General features: G+C 50.3%; 1 long non-coding RNA gene across 2 annotated transcripts in view; it reads left to right on the top strand.

The window, feature by feature from the left end:
- The first annotated feature begins 426 nt into the window (after nucleotides 1-426).
- The window catches only part of LOC105239132, a 283,627-nt gene continuing 269,797 nt past the window's right edge, over nucleotides 427-14,256 (top strand). The window contains exons 1-2 of one of the 2 annotated variants that reach the window (XR_004622201.1): nucleotides 427-2,899; nucleotides 5,757-5,855. This is a non-coding gene — a long non-coding RNA (uncharacterized LOC105239132). The remainder of the gene's footprint in view (nucleotides 2,900-5,756; nucleotides 5,856-14,256) is intronic. The other variant, XR_002143420.2, reaches the window with a different exon arrangement.

Below are 14,256 nucleotides of genomic sequence, written 5' to 3' on the forward strand. Positions count from 1 at the left end.
GGACATACCCAGCTCCTGCACGCCCATCATCCATGGTTACAGGTAACAAAGGTGAGCTGTCTCTCTTTATGGAGTGATGGGGGCAGGGCTATGCAGGCCTTTTATTCTTTTCTGGCAGTCTTTAGTTTTTGGCAAGACTCTCCTTGTCTTTTTCATGATTGGAGTTGCACTTTGCATTGGAAGTTGGCTGGCGGCCAGAGGCTCTTAAAAGGCTGGAGAGTCCCTGCATCCATCTCTGGGCCTGAGCGAAACTTTGGGTCCCCGAAGTATAGGACGTCTCACAGAATTAATTACCTAGGCTGTCACATGTCCCTTTGCAATCCTGGAAAACTGCTGTGGGAAATAATCTCCTGGGGAAGAGATCTTGAGCGGAGGGTTTTCAAGGGGATGGGAGGGATCGCGAGTAGGAAGTCTCTTCTAAGCACAATTTTACCAGAAGTCATTACTTTTTTATTTGCATTTCCTTTCATTATCAAAGTTAAAAAAAAAAAAAAAGCAGCAGCAGCAGCAGCCCAATGTAGTTATGCAATGGTTTATGCAGTTGTGACGAGCCTGAAAGTGCTCTCTGGGCTGCGTGTGAGTCGCCACCTCCCTGGCTTCCCGCACTCAGGGCAACAGGAGGCACTGGGAATTTCTCGAATGTTCACAAGAATGTCGAGAGGGAGTTCTGACTAATCATAATTCCTTGAAGTTCTTGTGGGAAAATGCAGTCCCAATTTCCTTTTAGAGACAACTGTCGAAAACTACTGGTCCTGAGTTTTCATTGGTGCAGAGAACGGTAAAAAGGCACTTCAGGGGAAGACCCGGCAGGTGAACTGTCCTTCCGTGGGGACATCAGAGCCCTCCGCACAGAGCCGGGTGGCGTTCGCCAGCCACCAGTGCCTGCTGGAGTTCTGATCCACTCGGCTCAGTGTTTTGGTCGTTAATGTGATCGGCTCACTAAACCTGTCAATGTCCTTCTTGCTGTCCTCTTCTCTGAGAGACCCAAATCTTGGTGTCTCTCCCCTGCCCCTGCTCTCTCCTGCCCTGACAGGTATCTCCCCGGCAGGACCTGGAAACCAAGTCTCCAGGGAGATAAGCAGGAACTGCATGTCATGTGGGCGGGCCAAGGAGCCGCCAGTCACCCTGTTCTTGCTGCTGGGCACTCGGTCCCACTGGAAGTCTCTCCGGCCTCTCGTCTCCACCAGGCCAGCTGACAATTAGATTAAGTCAGGAGATGGCAAAGAAAGAAAAAGGAAAAGAAAAGGCTAGAAAAGGCAAGGAAAAAACCCCCGCAGGCAACCTCAGCCGAGCTGCCCGGGTGGCTCTCTGCAGAGGGGAGTATGGAGGTGGCAGCTGCCCTACACACGGCGCCCCAGCTCACAGGGGCAGCTGAAGGGGGAGATTTCAAGACACGGAGATGCCATGGGCTGAGGGAGCCTGCAGGCTCAGGCCCGGTCTGCCCACTCTGGCAGGGCAGCCTGGCCAGGCCCACAGGCGGCTGCCCACTCCTCCCAGCCTGGCCATGCTGGTCTGGCCTGGACTCTCAGCACCTGTCACCAGGCCTTTGTTTTTGTTTCTAAGGAACAAAATAATGAAAAACTCTTTTGATGGTCTCAGCCGACATACACTCTTTGTGTGTATTTCCAGAAATAGCCCAGATATGAGTGGCCTTACTCCCTCAAGGTGTTCAGGGCCAACTCCTACCTTCTCGGAGGAATGCAGAGAGAGGGTGAGTCCTTGGGGCACAGGGATCTCTTTGCTCCCAGACGGGCATCTGCTCACTCTGTGGAGGTTCAGGCTCCCTTGTGGGGACCACACAAGCATCACTCCTCTCGGCTAAGCAGCAGGACAACAGGGAAGACAAGCGTAGGAATTGTGGGCTTTAGGGTTTTGTGCCAGCTTCACGTCATTTCTTCTGTTGTGCATTTGGTCATCTAACAGACATTGATGTGAAGCCAGGGGCCGAGGGAACAGAAGTGAGCCCCCAGTGGTCCTGGCTCTCAGGGGCGCTCCCCTGGATGGCTGGAAAGGCTCACCTCCTGTGTATCCCCATGTTCCCTCCAGGAGGTGAAGGGCCCTCACTTTGAAAAGTGCCAACCGAGCAGTTTCGTCCGTCCGTGAATGAGCTTTGGCAAGCACATGGCTGAGTCACAGTCTTGGTGACACAGAGCACGTGGCTTTAAATTGCCAGAAGTATGACTGGCACCCCGGCCTGTGCCTCCCCACCCGGAGGGGTTCTGGATGAGCCGTCAGCTCCCAACAAGCAATCCAAAGATAATCCTTCTTGTTTTCTAAAAGCCAGCTGTTGAGTTTCTAAGCCTGTCCGTACATGGTGAATTCCTTGAAGGCAGTTGAAGTAACCACTGATTTTTTTTTTTTTTAATTATCTAAGCTAAGCGCCTTTTTCTGAGAAGAGCAGATTCCCCTGCAGGTCTCCCGAGCTGGAGGGGAAGGTGGAGACTGTTCTTACTTGGGAGTTGAGTGGTGTGATCAGGCCTGCTGATGGCAGGCACCTCGGTTCCTGACGTTGGAAGCTCCTGGCACCCACCCATGCCTGCCTGACCCTCCCTGCAGCAGCCCCACCTCTGCTATGCACGACAGAGCCGCGATGGGAGAAGACCATGGGCAGCCGCGATGGGAGAAGACCATGGGCAGCCGCGATGGGAGAAGACCATGGGCAGCCCTCCCGGTGTCCACCAAGCAGGGTGGAAGCTAGGCAGCTGGAGGCTTATCAGTGACAGGCTGAGGCCTGACTCATGGCCCCGTCACAGCTCTTAGTGGAGGACTGACCCACAGAGGAAATTACACAGCACTCTGTGGCCCGTGGTCGAGGCAGGGGCTTTTCCAAGTGCCTCAACTGGGAAGCAGCTTTCACCCACGCTGGAACCTGAGACCTGGGGACCCCCGCTAACTTCAGGTTAGTCCCGGTGACTGCAGGAATAGGGTGGCCTGTGCAGACCCCTGGTAGAGTTCCCTGTTGGCTGGCAGGGCCCCCACGTCCCTGCCCCATCCGTGACCGAGCTGCGACGCTCATGGAGCCAGCTTTCCACACGCTGTTCCTCGGGCTGCAGCAACTGCCTGAGCCACAGCCATTCACCCAGAATCTAGTCTGGCCCCGGAAGCTCGCCGAGAGACCCTCAGTCAGAAGAGACAGTGCTTCCAGTGCAACCGGAGCCGCTCCCCTCAGAGAACTGGGTGACTCGGGGCAAGTACATCAAACTCGCTCCTCCTCAGTTTCCGCATCTCTGAGATGCGTCTGGAACACCTACCTCCTGAAGCTGTGGTGAGAATGACGTGAGAAGATACGCACAGGGCCTGGCGCTCCGTACACGTTCCTTATTCGAAACCTGCTCCGAGGCCCAGCTCAAACTGGCACCAACCCCAGGGCTCAACTCTCAGGGTTATCCCTTTCCACCCCTCATATCCAGTCCCCAACTCTCATGCAAATATGTGGCCGGAGGAGACAAGCTCCCTCGTCGTAATTGAGGAGTTGATTTCTCTGGGAGGTGTGAAACGCGGGCCTAGCTTGTTTTCCACCCCCCCTTCCCTACTCTGGATCTGACACCCCGGGACCGTCCTACAGGAAGCTAGATGTGGAGTGGACTGCTCCTAACGTTGCGGGTGGGCCGGAGGGAAGAAGGGATGGGTGGCCCCCAGGCCTCTCCTCTAGAGTTAGTCCTAGGAACCATCTCTGGGAAGACCTTCAGCCCCATGAGGACTGTGACTGGTTGGGAATCTTCTGGAACCCAGAGGATAGGATTCCTTTTGTCGATTCTTCCAGTCAACCTGGGCTATCACCTGGGGCAAGGGCTGCAGTACCATCTCCTTCCATGACGGGGCCCCATGCTAGGCTTCCTGTGTCCCGGTTATGCGGAAGCCTGCAAAGGTGGGCAGCCAAGGTCCTGCCTCTCCAGGAAGTACCAAAGCAAGCAAGCAAGTATATGTAACAAGAAGATATCACCCAAGGACCTTCCTTCTGCCTAACCCATGCTCCACAGTCACCCCAAAGCTCCTGCTCCCTCCTGCTGTGCCTGCTAACCCCTCGGCCTGAAGATCCGTCTACTAGCACTCCCAGCTCTGGAGCCCCATCCCCGGGGCTCCTGTTAGGGCTCCAGTTCTCTCCTGGGCTGGACAAGTCTGTCTCAGCCACTAAACGGGCAGCTCCCCGAGGTCAAGGCCAGCTCTGGAGCCTGGTCCCCTGAACTGGCACATAGTAGGTACTTTGTACATAGTAGCACATAGTAGGTACTTTGCATTTGCAGAAAGTCTGGTGGTGAGGCCAAATGGAGTGGTGCGTGTATGTGCATGCACACAATGGGAACAAATTCATGGTGTCCCTATGAAGTGCCAGGCCAGTGCTAGGCCCTGCACTCGTGGTGTCTCCTTTCATCAGTGTAATTTGTGTGGTTGCATCTGCGTAAGTTCAGGATGGCTTTTTTTTTTTATTTTAAGATTTTATTTATTTATTTGACAGAGAGAGCGAGCACAAGCAGGGGGAGCAGCAGGCAGAGGGAGAGGGAGAAGCAGGCTCCCCACTGAGCAAGGAGCCTGATGTGGGGCTTGATCCCAGGACCCTGGGATCACGACCTGAGCCGAAGGCAGACGCTTAACTGACGGAGTTGCCCAGGCGCCCCTCAGGGTGGGTGGGGATGGGGAGAGCCCTGTCTCTGTTTTTATTCTCCCGTTGGAGGATGCTCTTCCCACAGGGCCCCTAACCTTCCCAGGCACTTTGCCTCACCCTCAGCTGCAGTTAAGAGCTTTAGGTTTGCAGAGCATTTGCTCGGGTTTGCCTCACACCCAGTCACCCCTGCCCCCTTCTGAGCCCTGCTGGCCCCAAGGCCTGGGCCACCTTTTCCAGAAAACCATCCTCCATGCCCCAGACTCCAGCCTGGGCTGGTCGGGGACAAGATCCCCACTTCCTCCTGGAACACGGGCACCACCTGGGATAGAACGATTGCCCCCAGCCTTTCAAGGGCTCAGTGGGCTAATGGCCTCCTCTCGGTAGCAGCCTGGCAGCGGGGCAGACCGAGACTGTCTGTGGCTCTGTCTGTGGCTAAGGAGCTCCCCTGAGGCCTCTGCGTACCTATGGAGGTTGGTTTATTTTAACCCATTCCACGCCCAGCTGAGCTTTGGAGAGGGCAGTCTGGGGTTGGAGACGCAGTGCAGCCTCGTGATGTCACGTTTAGGAAGAACTTGCATCTGGTCTTTAAAACCACCCCGCATGTGGGTAGGTGGGGAGGGCAGTTACTATCTCGAAATGACAGGTAGGAGCCCTGAGGCCCCGCGCTGAAGGTCACTCAGCTGCTACACTGAGTATCTTCCGAGTCCTAACTCAGGGCCGCTTTCCACCACCAAGTGCCACAGAGGCTGGTCCAGGTGCCTGGCATTTGGGCTAGAGGAGGCAGGGCCTAGAGAGAGAGTTCTGAAGACATCTCTCCCCAGGGAAGAACGATCAGGAGACCCATGGCTCCGCTTAATGGCTGGCTGGCCCCTTCAGGAAGCCCTGAAGTTTTCGCCTCAAAAACAGAGACTGTGTGCCGGCTCGAGGCTGGGCCGGATAATAGCTGATATCGAGGTAACACTTAACTCCCGTTTTTCTGTGCACCAGACCCCGTCCATGTACTTTACACAGATAGACTCATTTAACCCTCGCAGAACCCTAAGAGGGGATAAGAGTATTCCCATTTTACAGATAAAAAGGTTGGGGGGCACAGAGGTGTTAAGAAACTTGTCCACGTTTACGCAGCTGGGCAATAAATGTCACTTTTCATCAGTTCTTTTTAGACTATTAGAAAACAAGACTGGCACCTAAAGCCACGCCCTGGACATGAGATCAAGTGTCCCCAGTCTGCTTCCTCTGCTTACAGACAAAGGTATGCTTTCTCTTGGTGGGTGCAGTTGGGGGTGATTTATTGGATTTTGTAAAAATAAAACTCCTCTTACCGTTTTACGTTGTTGGGATAAGAAGTATAAGTTTCATTTTTAAGTAATTTGCAGTCACTGGTGCTTTCCTTCAGCTGGGATTCTGCACGAGGGTGGCCCAGAGAGGGGACAGTGACTGAGCAGGTGGAATTTCTCAGTGGTCTCTGGGGTGGAACATGTGATTCAGGGGCTTTTCTGGACAGGGGACCTGAGCTTGCTGGTGACAGTGACTGCAGGGCAGAAGAGCACGTGCCTGGGTCCAGGGGTGCAGAGAGCTCACCAGAGGAAGTCTGTCCTTTGAATGGCACCAGGACCCAAATCCAGCCTGAAACCCGTCCTTGGGCTGACTCTGTTTGACTGTTGAGATCTGGATGCTGCTAATTCTATACGGTTATCTCTAAACTTCAAAGACAAAACAAAACCACTTAAACGTTGGCTAGCAGTGCCAGACCATTGTCCCTTGGACTTGCCAGCCCCCTTCTCTGCCCCGCAGGAACCTCAGCACAGCACAGCAGCTGAGCAGTCCAGGCCAGGCTCAGCCCCAGGCTGCAGCGGCAGGAGGGAGAGGAGGCCAAGAGGGAGAGGAGCCCAGGCCATCCCCTGGCCTCTCTGCGGGCTCTCAGGGCTCAGCCTCCCCTCCCTCTCCCCCCACCCAGGCCTCTGCGGGGTCATGGCCGCTGCTGCGCCCCCCAGCCTTACACTAAGCCTCCTACGCCCCCCACCCCACACACCCTGCCTCTCGCCGTTCTCCACAGTCCCTTTACTCAGCTAAGTGCGGTGACAAACTACTTGGTGTGCGGGTGACGGTTACACTAGCGATGTGCACAACAGATATTTCAGGCCCTCTCCTCTTAACCAGTCCTCACTCCCACTGTATCCAGTCAAAATGACCTCCCCGAACGCTGCCCTCCGCTGGGGAGGCCTAGAGCCTGGCAGATCTTAGCTTGGTGTATGGATGTGGGTATTGTAAAGGTTTTATTTATTTGAGAGAGAGAGAGCACAAGCCTTTGGGGGGGGGGCAGAAGAAGAGGGAGAAGCAGGCTCACCATGGAGCAAGGAGCCCCACGCGGGACTCGATCCCAGGACCCTGGGATCATGACCTGAGACAAACGCAGACACTTAACCGACTGAACCACCCAGGCGCCCCTAGCTTGGTGTATTTAAAGGAACTGATGGGGCTCAGTATCTGGAAGGATGAATAACATCCCAGGGGGAGGGCCCACCAGAAAAAAATGTGCCGAGCCCATTCCTCCAGGTGGGAAGCCTCTGGATGCCCCAGGGATCAGTCCGGCCATCTACGGTCTGATTGAGACCTCCTCGGTGCCAGCCTGTGTGGCCACAGCAGGCGCTCAGGACCCTCACGGAGCTTCTAGGCTGCGAGCGCTCCCGCGCGTCCCGCCGATGCGGGGGGCAGGGCTGAGAGCTCGGCGCTCCCGCTGCTCCTGCCGCTCCCGCAGCCAGCCTGGCGCCGTCAGGAACCTGGAGGCCTGGAGGGACGGGCACTTCAGGAGATGCTGTCTTTTTTGGTCTGCGTTGCTCCCGGGATGCTGATGGCCTGTGAGCCTTCGGGGAAACAGGAAACGCTCACATACGGGGCCACCTTTGGCACTCTCGGTTTTTTCCAGGTCCAGAGAGCAATATGAAACGCATCCTGTTACGGTAACATGAGTCAGCTGAATCCTGCCGGGGCTTCTTCCCCAGGTGCACAGATAACGTGGCTCGGGTGGGGGCAGGGACCGGAGGGCAAAGGACCCTGGACTCTGCAAGCCAGAAGAGAGGTTGGGAGCTTCTGGCCAATTTCCTAGTCACCCTAATTGCACAGACAAGGAAGGCGCCTGGGTTGCAGAGCCGGGCTGGAACACAGGAATCCCAGCCTGGAGCAGCACCCTTCCGGCCAACCCCGCTCCTCTGGCACTAAGCTGTCTTCGCAGCAGCTTTTTAAATCCCTTTGCCAAAGGCCCAGAGGCTCAGGTCAAAGATGCTTCATTGAAACCTGGTTGTTCAGAAGCTAGGGAGGGATGATCCTGGCAAATGAAGGAAAGTAAATGCTGTCCCCTGAAGCCCTTCCCGATGACCCCTATTGGAGTGACCGTTCCCCTCCCTGAAATGCTGTTTCTCAGGATCTCCCAAAGTGGACCATAAACATTAACATTCTTCTATATCAGTCCACATTTTCCATCTGATGTCAGTGCTCTTTCCTCCTGCATAGTACACAGAGTCCTAGGCAATTTTCCACCTGCCCAACCTGAGCAGTGTCTGTTGAATTTGGGTTAACAGTCATCCGAGGACAGAAGCCACAGAAATCCAAAGACGGAGATCAAAGAAGGTCTGACTTCTGATGCCTGGGCCATTCCGGCTGGGACAAGGCCTTCTGCAGCCCAAGAGGGTGGGGAGTGGGGGGTGGGGGGTGGGGGAGGCAGGATAACAGGAACCAATTGGAATTGTTCTCTGGAGCAGAGCGGATAAAAAGACTTCCTATTCTCCCCACTACCTGACAACTAATATTAATGGTTGTATTCTTGAGAGCTTACTGTGGCACTTGGATTGCTCCTTTCAACCCTGGGGATAGGAACTACCAAAATCCCCAGTTTGGAGAGGAGAAAACTGAGGCACAGAAAGGTTAGATGATGCTCCGCAAANGGCACAGAAAGGTTAGATGATGCTCCGCAAACCTCATGCTGACAAGTGGTGAGGCCAGGAGGCCAACGTTAACCACTATGTTCTACTGCCCCCCCCCCGAAGTGATTCTGTGCTGGCCTCCCTGCCCTTGATGGGGCACTGAGGGGTCCTCTGAGCGGGGAGTCACAAAGGCTGCTCAGGCAAGGTGGGTTCCAAGATCAAGGCGCTTATTCTTCGTGAGGTCACCATGAGGACTCCAGTAGTTCCGTGACCTCTGAGCTGTGAGACGTCCTTGCCCAGCCCCCACCCTGGCGTGCCCAATGGGCCTCTGAGGCAAAGAGTGGGCATGGAAAGGGCCCCCAGAATCCAGCCTGACCCTGGCCTCACCTCTGGTGCTGCTTGCTGGAGGGCGGGTCGTGGAACCCTCACCAGAGAGCCTAGTTATTCAAACAGACTGAAACAATAAGGCGGGAAACCAAGCCAAGATGCTGGGCTAAGAAGCCAGAAAAAATAGGAAAGGTGCCTCCCCTTATCAAGATCACAGAGGCCTGGACCACTGAGCAGCTGGGACAAAAGGTTCCGATTAGAATGCAGAGCTGTTATTGAAGGAGACAAACTGGGAGGAAAATCAACGGCGCAGAGCCGGTCCACTCCTTTCCCAGGACAGGGGCCCGGTGATCTTTCCTGCCTCTGTGAATGGAGATCTCCGCAAACAGAAAGGCACGTCCGGCTTCCCATTTCCTGATCCTGAAGCAGTCCTAGCTGTCAACACCAGCGTCGTTCTACGTTCTGTGACATTTACTAGGCTACTCATTGTTCTCATTTCTTAATCAAGGGAAAATGAAGTAAAAAATCTTGGGAAATCTAGGAAGCTCATTGCAGGAATACCTCCGAAAGGTGACTCAGTACTTCATTTCACAAAGGGAACCAGAAGTTTCACAAGAACAGCGTTGTTCCCTTTAAGCAGATTGAACCAGGATTTCCTGACTCCGAAACTTTTTGCTGAAGGCCCTGGGCTCAGTTACAAGATTTGCGGTTGGCAGGAAGAGCTCTCTCCCCTTTCCAGAAATGGTTGAGTCTGGAATGGCTGAGGGAGCTGATGAGCTTCTGCAGAGTATCAAAGACTGGTTCAGCCCTGGTAGCCAGGGTGTCCTTCTGGAACACTGAGAAATGTCAAACTATGAATCCACTGCGTGAACCAGAAGCAACAGAGCCAACAGAAAATTTGCCTATGAATAAGACATGAACTCAGACCCAAAGCAGGTGTCCCCAAAAAGCTTTCAATTCACAGCCTGATCAACACTTGCTGATTCTTTTCATTAATATCCATTTGCTCTTATAAATGTATTTTGTAAATGTTTATGGACTTTTCTTGTAATTCGTCCAGAAATTGGAAGGAGGGAGATAAAAATTTTGTGATGGTAGTTGCTTGCTTTGCAAAGTTACTTCAGTTGTTTATTTTTACAAAGTGCTTTTCCAGGTGTCAAGCCCTCCTTACCAATGCTATGATTTTCCTAATGTTGCACAAGCCTCCCATATGGTGTATTTGAGCCAACAAGAATTCAGTCAACTTTAGAGCAGCCCTGCTGACACCTCACATCATGGCGCCTGCTTGCTGACAGCAACCCCAGCACGGTCTTGTCTGAAGCTGACTGGAAGAGTTGAGAGAGTTCAAGACTTGTCAGTGAGTCCCAGGCAGGTCCCTGCACCGGGGGACTGAGCCCAGCACTGCCGAGACTACAGAAGCTTGGGACTGGGTGGGGTCGGGCAAGGCTCTGAGGCCGGATTAGTTCTTGCTTGCGTGCACGTGCACACGCACGTTCACATGCACAATCCTTTGGTTTGGTAGCAGAACTTCGTCCTGACTGAGAGCCACCTTTCCCTAAAAAGAGGACGTCAGTTGCTTCTCCTGGAAGCCATACTGGCTTTCTGGGGACCCCAGAACCTCTTCCATTCAGCCCCTCTCTGACCTGGGAGTCACAAGTATTGTTCCCAAGAGCTGCCTGACACTACTTGTCTCAAAGACTGGAAGTTCTTGAGAACAGTAGCCATGATAGACTTTTTGAAATTCCTTATAGCACTTTCAAAGAGATATATACTTAAAAAATTATCNCTGCCTGACACTACTTGTCTCAAAGACTGGAAGTTCTTGAGAACAGTAGCCATGATAGACTTTTTGAAATTCTTATAGCACTTTCAAAGAGATATATACTTAAAAAATTATCTAATGAACACTTGGGCTGTTTCCATAATTTGGCTGTTGTAGATAATGTTGCTATAAATGTCAGGGTGTGTGTATCCCCTTGAATTAGTATTTTTGTATTCTTGGGTAAATATCTAGTAATACAATTGCTGGACTGTGGGGTAGTTCTATTTTTAACTTTCTGAGGAGACTCCAGACTGTTTTCCGGAGTGGTTGCACCAATTTGCATTCCCACCAACAGTGCAAGAGCGTTCCCCTTTCTCCACACACTTGCCAACACCTGTTGTTTCCTGTGTTGTTGATTTTAGTCATTCTGACAGGTGTGAGGTGATATCTCATTGTAGTTTTGATTTACATTTTCCTGATGCTGAGTGATGTTGAGTATCTTTCCATGTGTCTCTTGGCCATCTGTCTTCTTTGGAAAAATGTCAGTTCATGTCTTCTGTCCATTTTTCAATTGGATTATTCATTTTTTGAGTGTTGAGTTTGATAAGTTCTTTATAGATTTCGGATACCAATTCTTTATTAGATATCTCATTTGCAAATATCTTCTCCCATTCTGTAGGTTGCTTTTAGTTTTGTTGATTGTTTTCTTTACTGTACAGAAGCTTTTTATTTTGAGGTAGTCCCAGTAGTTTATTTTTGCTTTTATTTCCCTTGCCTTAGGAGATATATCTAGAAAGAAGTTGCTTGGCCAATGTCAAAGAAGTTACTGTCTGTGTTCGCTTGTAGGATTGTTATTGGTTTCAGGTCTCACGTTTAGATCTTTAACCCATTTTGAATTTTTTTTAAGTTTACTTTTTTTAGTAATCTCAACACCCAACATGGGGCTCGAATTCACAACCCTGAGACTGAGAGTTGCATGTTCCACCAACTGAGCCAGCCAGGCGTTCCGATTTGAATTTATTTTTGTGTATGGTGTAAGAAAGTGGCCTAGTTTCATTCTTTTGCATGTTGCTGTCCAGTTTTCCCAGCACCATTTGTTGAAGAAACTGTCTTTTTTCCATTGAATATTCTTTCCCGCTTTGTTGAAGATTAGTGGACCCTATTGTCGTGAGTTCATTTCTGGGTTTTCTATTCTGTTCCATTGATCTATGTGTCTTTTTGAGCCACTACCATACTTTCTTGATCACTACAGCTTAGTGATATAAGTTGAAGTCCAGGATTGTGATGCCTCCCGCTTTGCTTTTCTTTCTCAAGGTTGCTTTGGCTATTCAGGGTCTTTTGTGGTTCCATACAAATTTTAGGATTGTTTGTTCTAGCTCTGTGAAAAATGCTGTTGGTATTTTGATAGCAATTGCATTAAAATGAGCAGATAAAGAAGATGTGATATATATATTTGTAATGGAATATTATTCATCGATTAAAAAGAATGAAATCTTGACATTGGATGGAGCTAGAGAGTATTATGTTAAGCAAAATAAGTCAGAGAAACACAAATACCATATGATTGATTTCACACATATGTGGAATTTAAGAAACAAAACAAACGAGCAAAGGGAGAAAAGGAGAGAGAGAAGCAAACCAAGAAACAGACTCTTAACTACAGAGAACAAGCTGATGTCTACCAGAATGGAGGTGGGTGGGGGGACGCGTGACACAGGGGATGGGGATTAAGGAGCGCACGTGTTGTGATGAGCACTGGGTGTTGTATGGAAGTGTTGAAATCACTGTATTGTACACCTGAAACTAATATTACACTGTATGTTAACTAACTGGAATTTAAGTCAAAACTTAAAATGAACGTAATGAGCAGCAAATACTTTCAATAATTTTAAAGTGGCTTTTAGGACTGGTTGTAGCATAGGCATGCATGTTTACGTAGACTTGATCACTGTCTTTTGTATTTTACTCTGACTTAACATCCTACAGGATGTATGTATATGTCCGTGTATTTTAGTTATCAGTTACCATTTAACAAACTCCCCCCCAACTTAGTGGCCTAAAACTACCTTGATTTCTTCTTTTTCACGATCCTGTGGGTTGCTTGGGAGGTTCTTCTGCTCCACATGGTGTTACTCCTGGGGCTGCATTCAGCAGGGAACTAGGCTGGGCACCCCTGCCCTTCTCCACAAGCTGTCTCATTCTCGCAGACATCGCCACACTCCCACTGGCTAGCCAGGGCTCCCTTAAAGCATGGCAGCTGGGTTCTAAGAGGGAGTATAACAAGGGGACAGACCTAAAACACAGGCAGTTATCAAGGCTGTACTTGTTTCGTGCCTCCTTAAAGTCCGATTGGCCAAAGCCAGACACGTGGCTAAGGCCAGGACGATGTGGGAGGGACTACCCAGGGACATGGATTCCAGGAAGCTTGCTTCCTCGGAGGGCACCGTCTACTGCAATGTAACAGTCTGCCACAATGTCCTTCTTTTTCAGAAGAGTTATGGATTTGACATTTTTAGGCTCAATTATTTGAGAGTAAACCTGATGTCAGGATTGTGATTTTGCAAGGACAGCATTAGAATCGTGTCTCCAGGCCAGGACCAAAGTGAGAATCACTGGTGAGTGAGGCTGGCTGTCTCCCCACAACCTGGGCTGTCAAGGCTCGGATGGCCTCCTCTCATCTTGGCTACAGGGTAGTTCTTGTCAAGTGTGGGGTGAGGGCAGGGGAATTCAACTCTTTTTCTTTGTGGGGGGGAGAAAAGGACATTCTGGAAGAGATAAAACTGGTGATGGTTGAAAGGATGAAAGAATAAGCAAAAGACACACAGGGACTCCGTGAAGATACAATTCACAGGTGAGGAGCTGGATGTTTCCTTCTGTACATATTTGCAGATTAGTGAAGTTCTTGAAACATATCCATTCCAAATGTCAGGAGCTACTGTATTACTGTAATAAATCTTTTGTTCCTGATATTAATAGAATTTAAATATAAAGGGAAAATAATTCACTCAGGGGTACCCCTCCCATCTCCAGATCCACTTTCTGAATACCTTTCAAGAAACGGACAAACAGCCAGGGTCCACCCCCCTGCCCAGCCACCATCAGTAATTTACTCACAGCCCTACCACTTGTGTCTTTTTCCCAGGCTGTGGTCTTATTCTTGCACGATTATATGTAAGTATAAGCATACAGTACGTACATTTTGTATTCTTTTTAAAATTCATCATACACACCTTTCTTTCTCTTGTTCCATGTCGCGGTTTGCTTTACTTCTCCTCTGCAAGGAGATATCTGGGCTTTCTACACTGTTGCTATTATAAATAGTGTTGTTATGAACATCTTTGCAAATCTTTTATTTTGAATTATTTCCTTGGAGGTATACCTCTAAAGTGGGTCAGAGAGTATAAATATAGCTTTTGTTGCCTATTTCCAAACTGTTCCTAGATCTACCCCACCAAAGTAAATTCCAGATGGATTGAAGTTAGATATAAAAAAAAAATGAACCAAAAAATCCCTAAAATCTAAAGGAAAACAGAACAAAATAAGTAATATAATCATTGGAGATGAAAAGCCTTTCTAAGTTTAAAAGAGAAATAATCAGAGGCGCCTGGGTGGCTCAGTCTGTTGAGCGTCTGACTCTTGGTTTT

Source organism: Ailuropoda melanoleuca, chromosome 20 (genome assembly GCF_002007445.2).
Source record: "Ailuropoda melanoleuca isolate Jingjing chromosome 20, ASM200744v2, whole genome shotgun sequence".
Classification (NCBI taxonomy): Eukaryota; Metazoa; Chordata; class Mammalia; order Carnivora; family Ursidae; genus Ailuropoda; species Ailuropoda melanoleuca.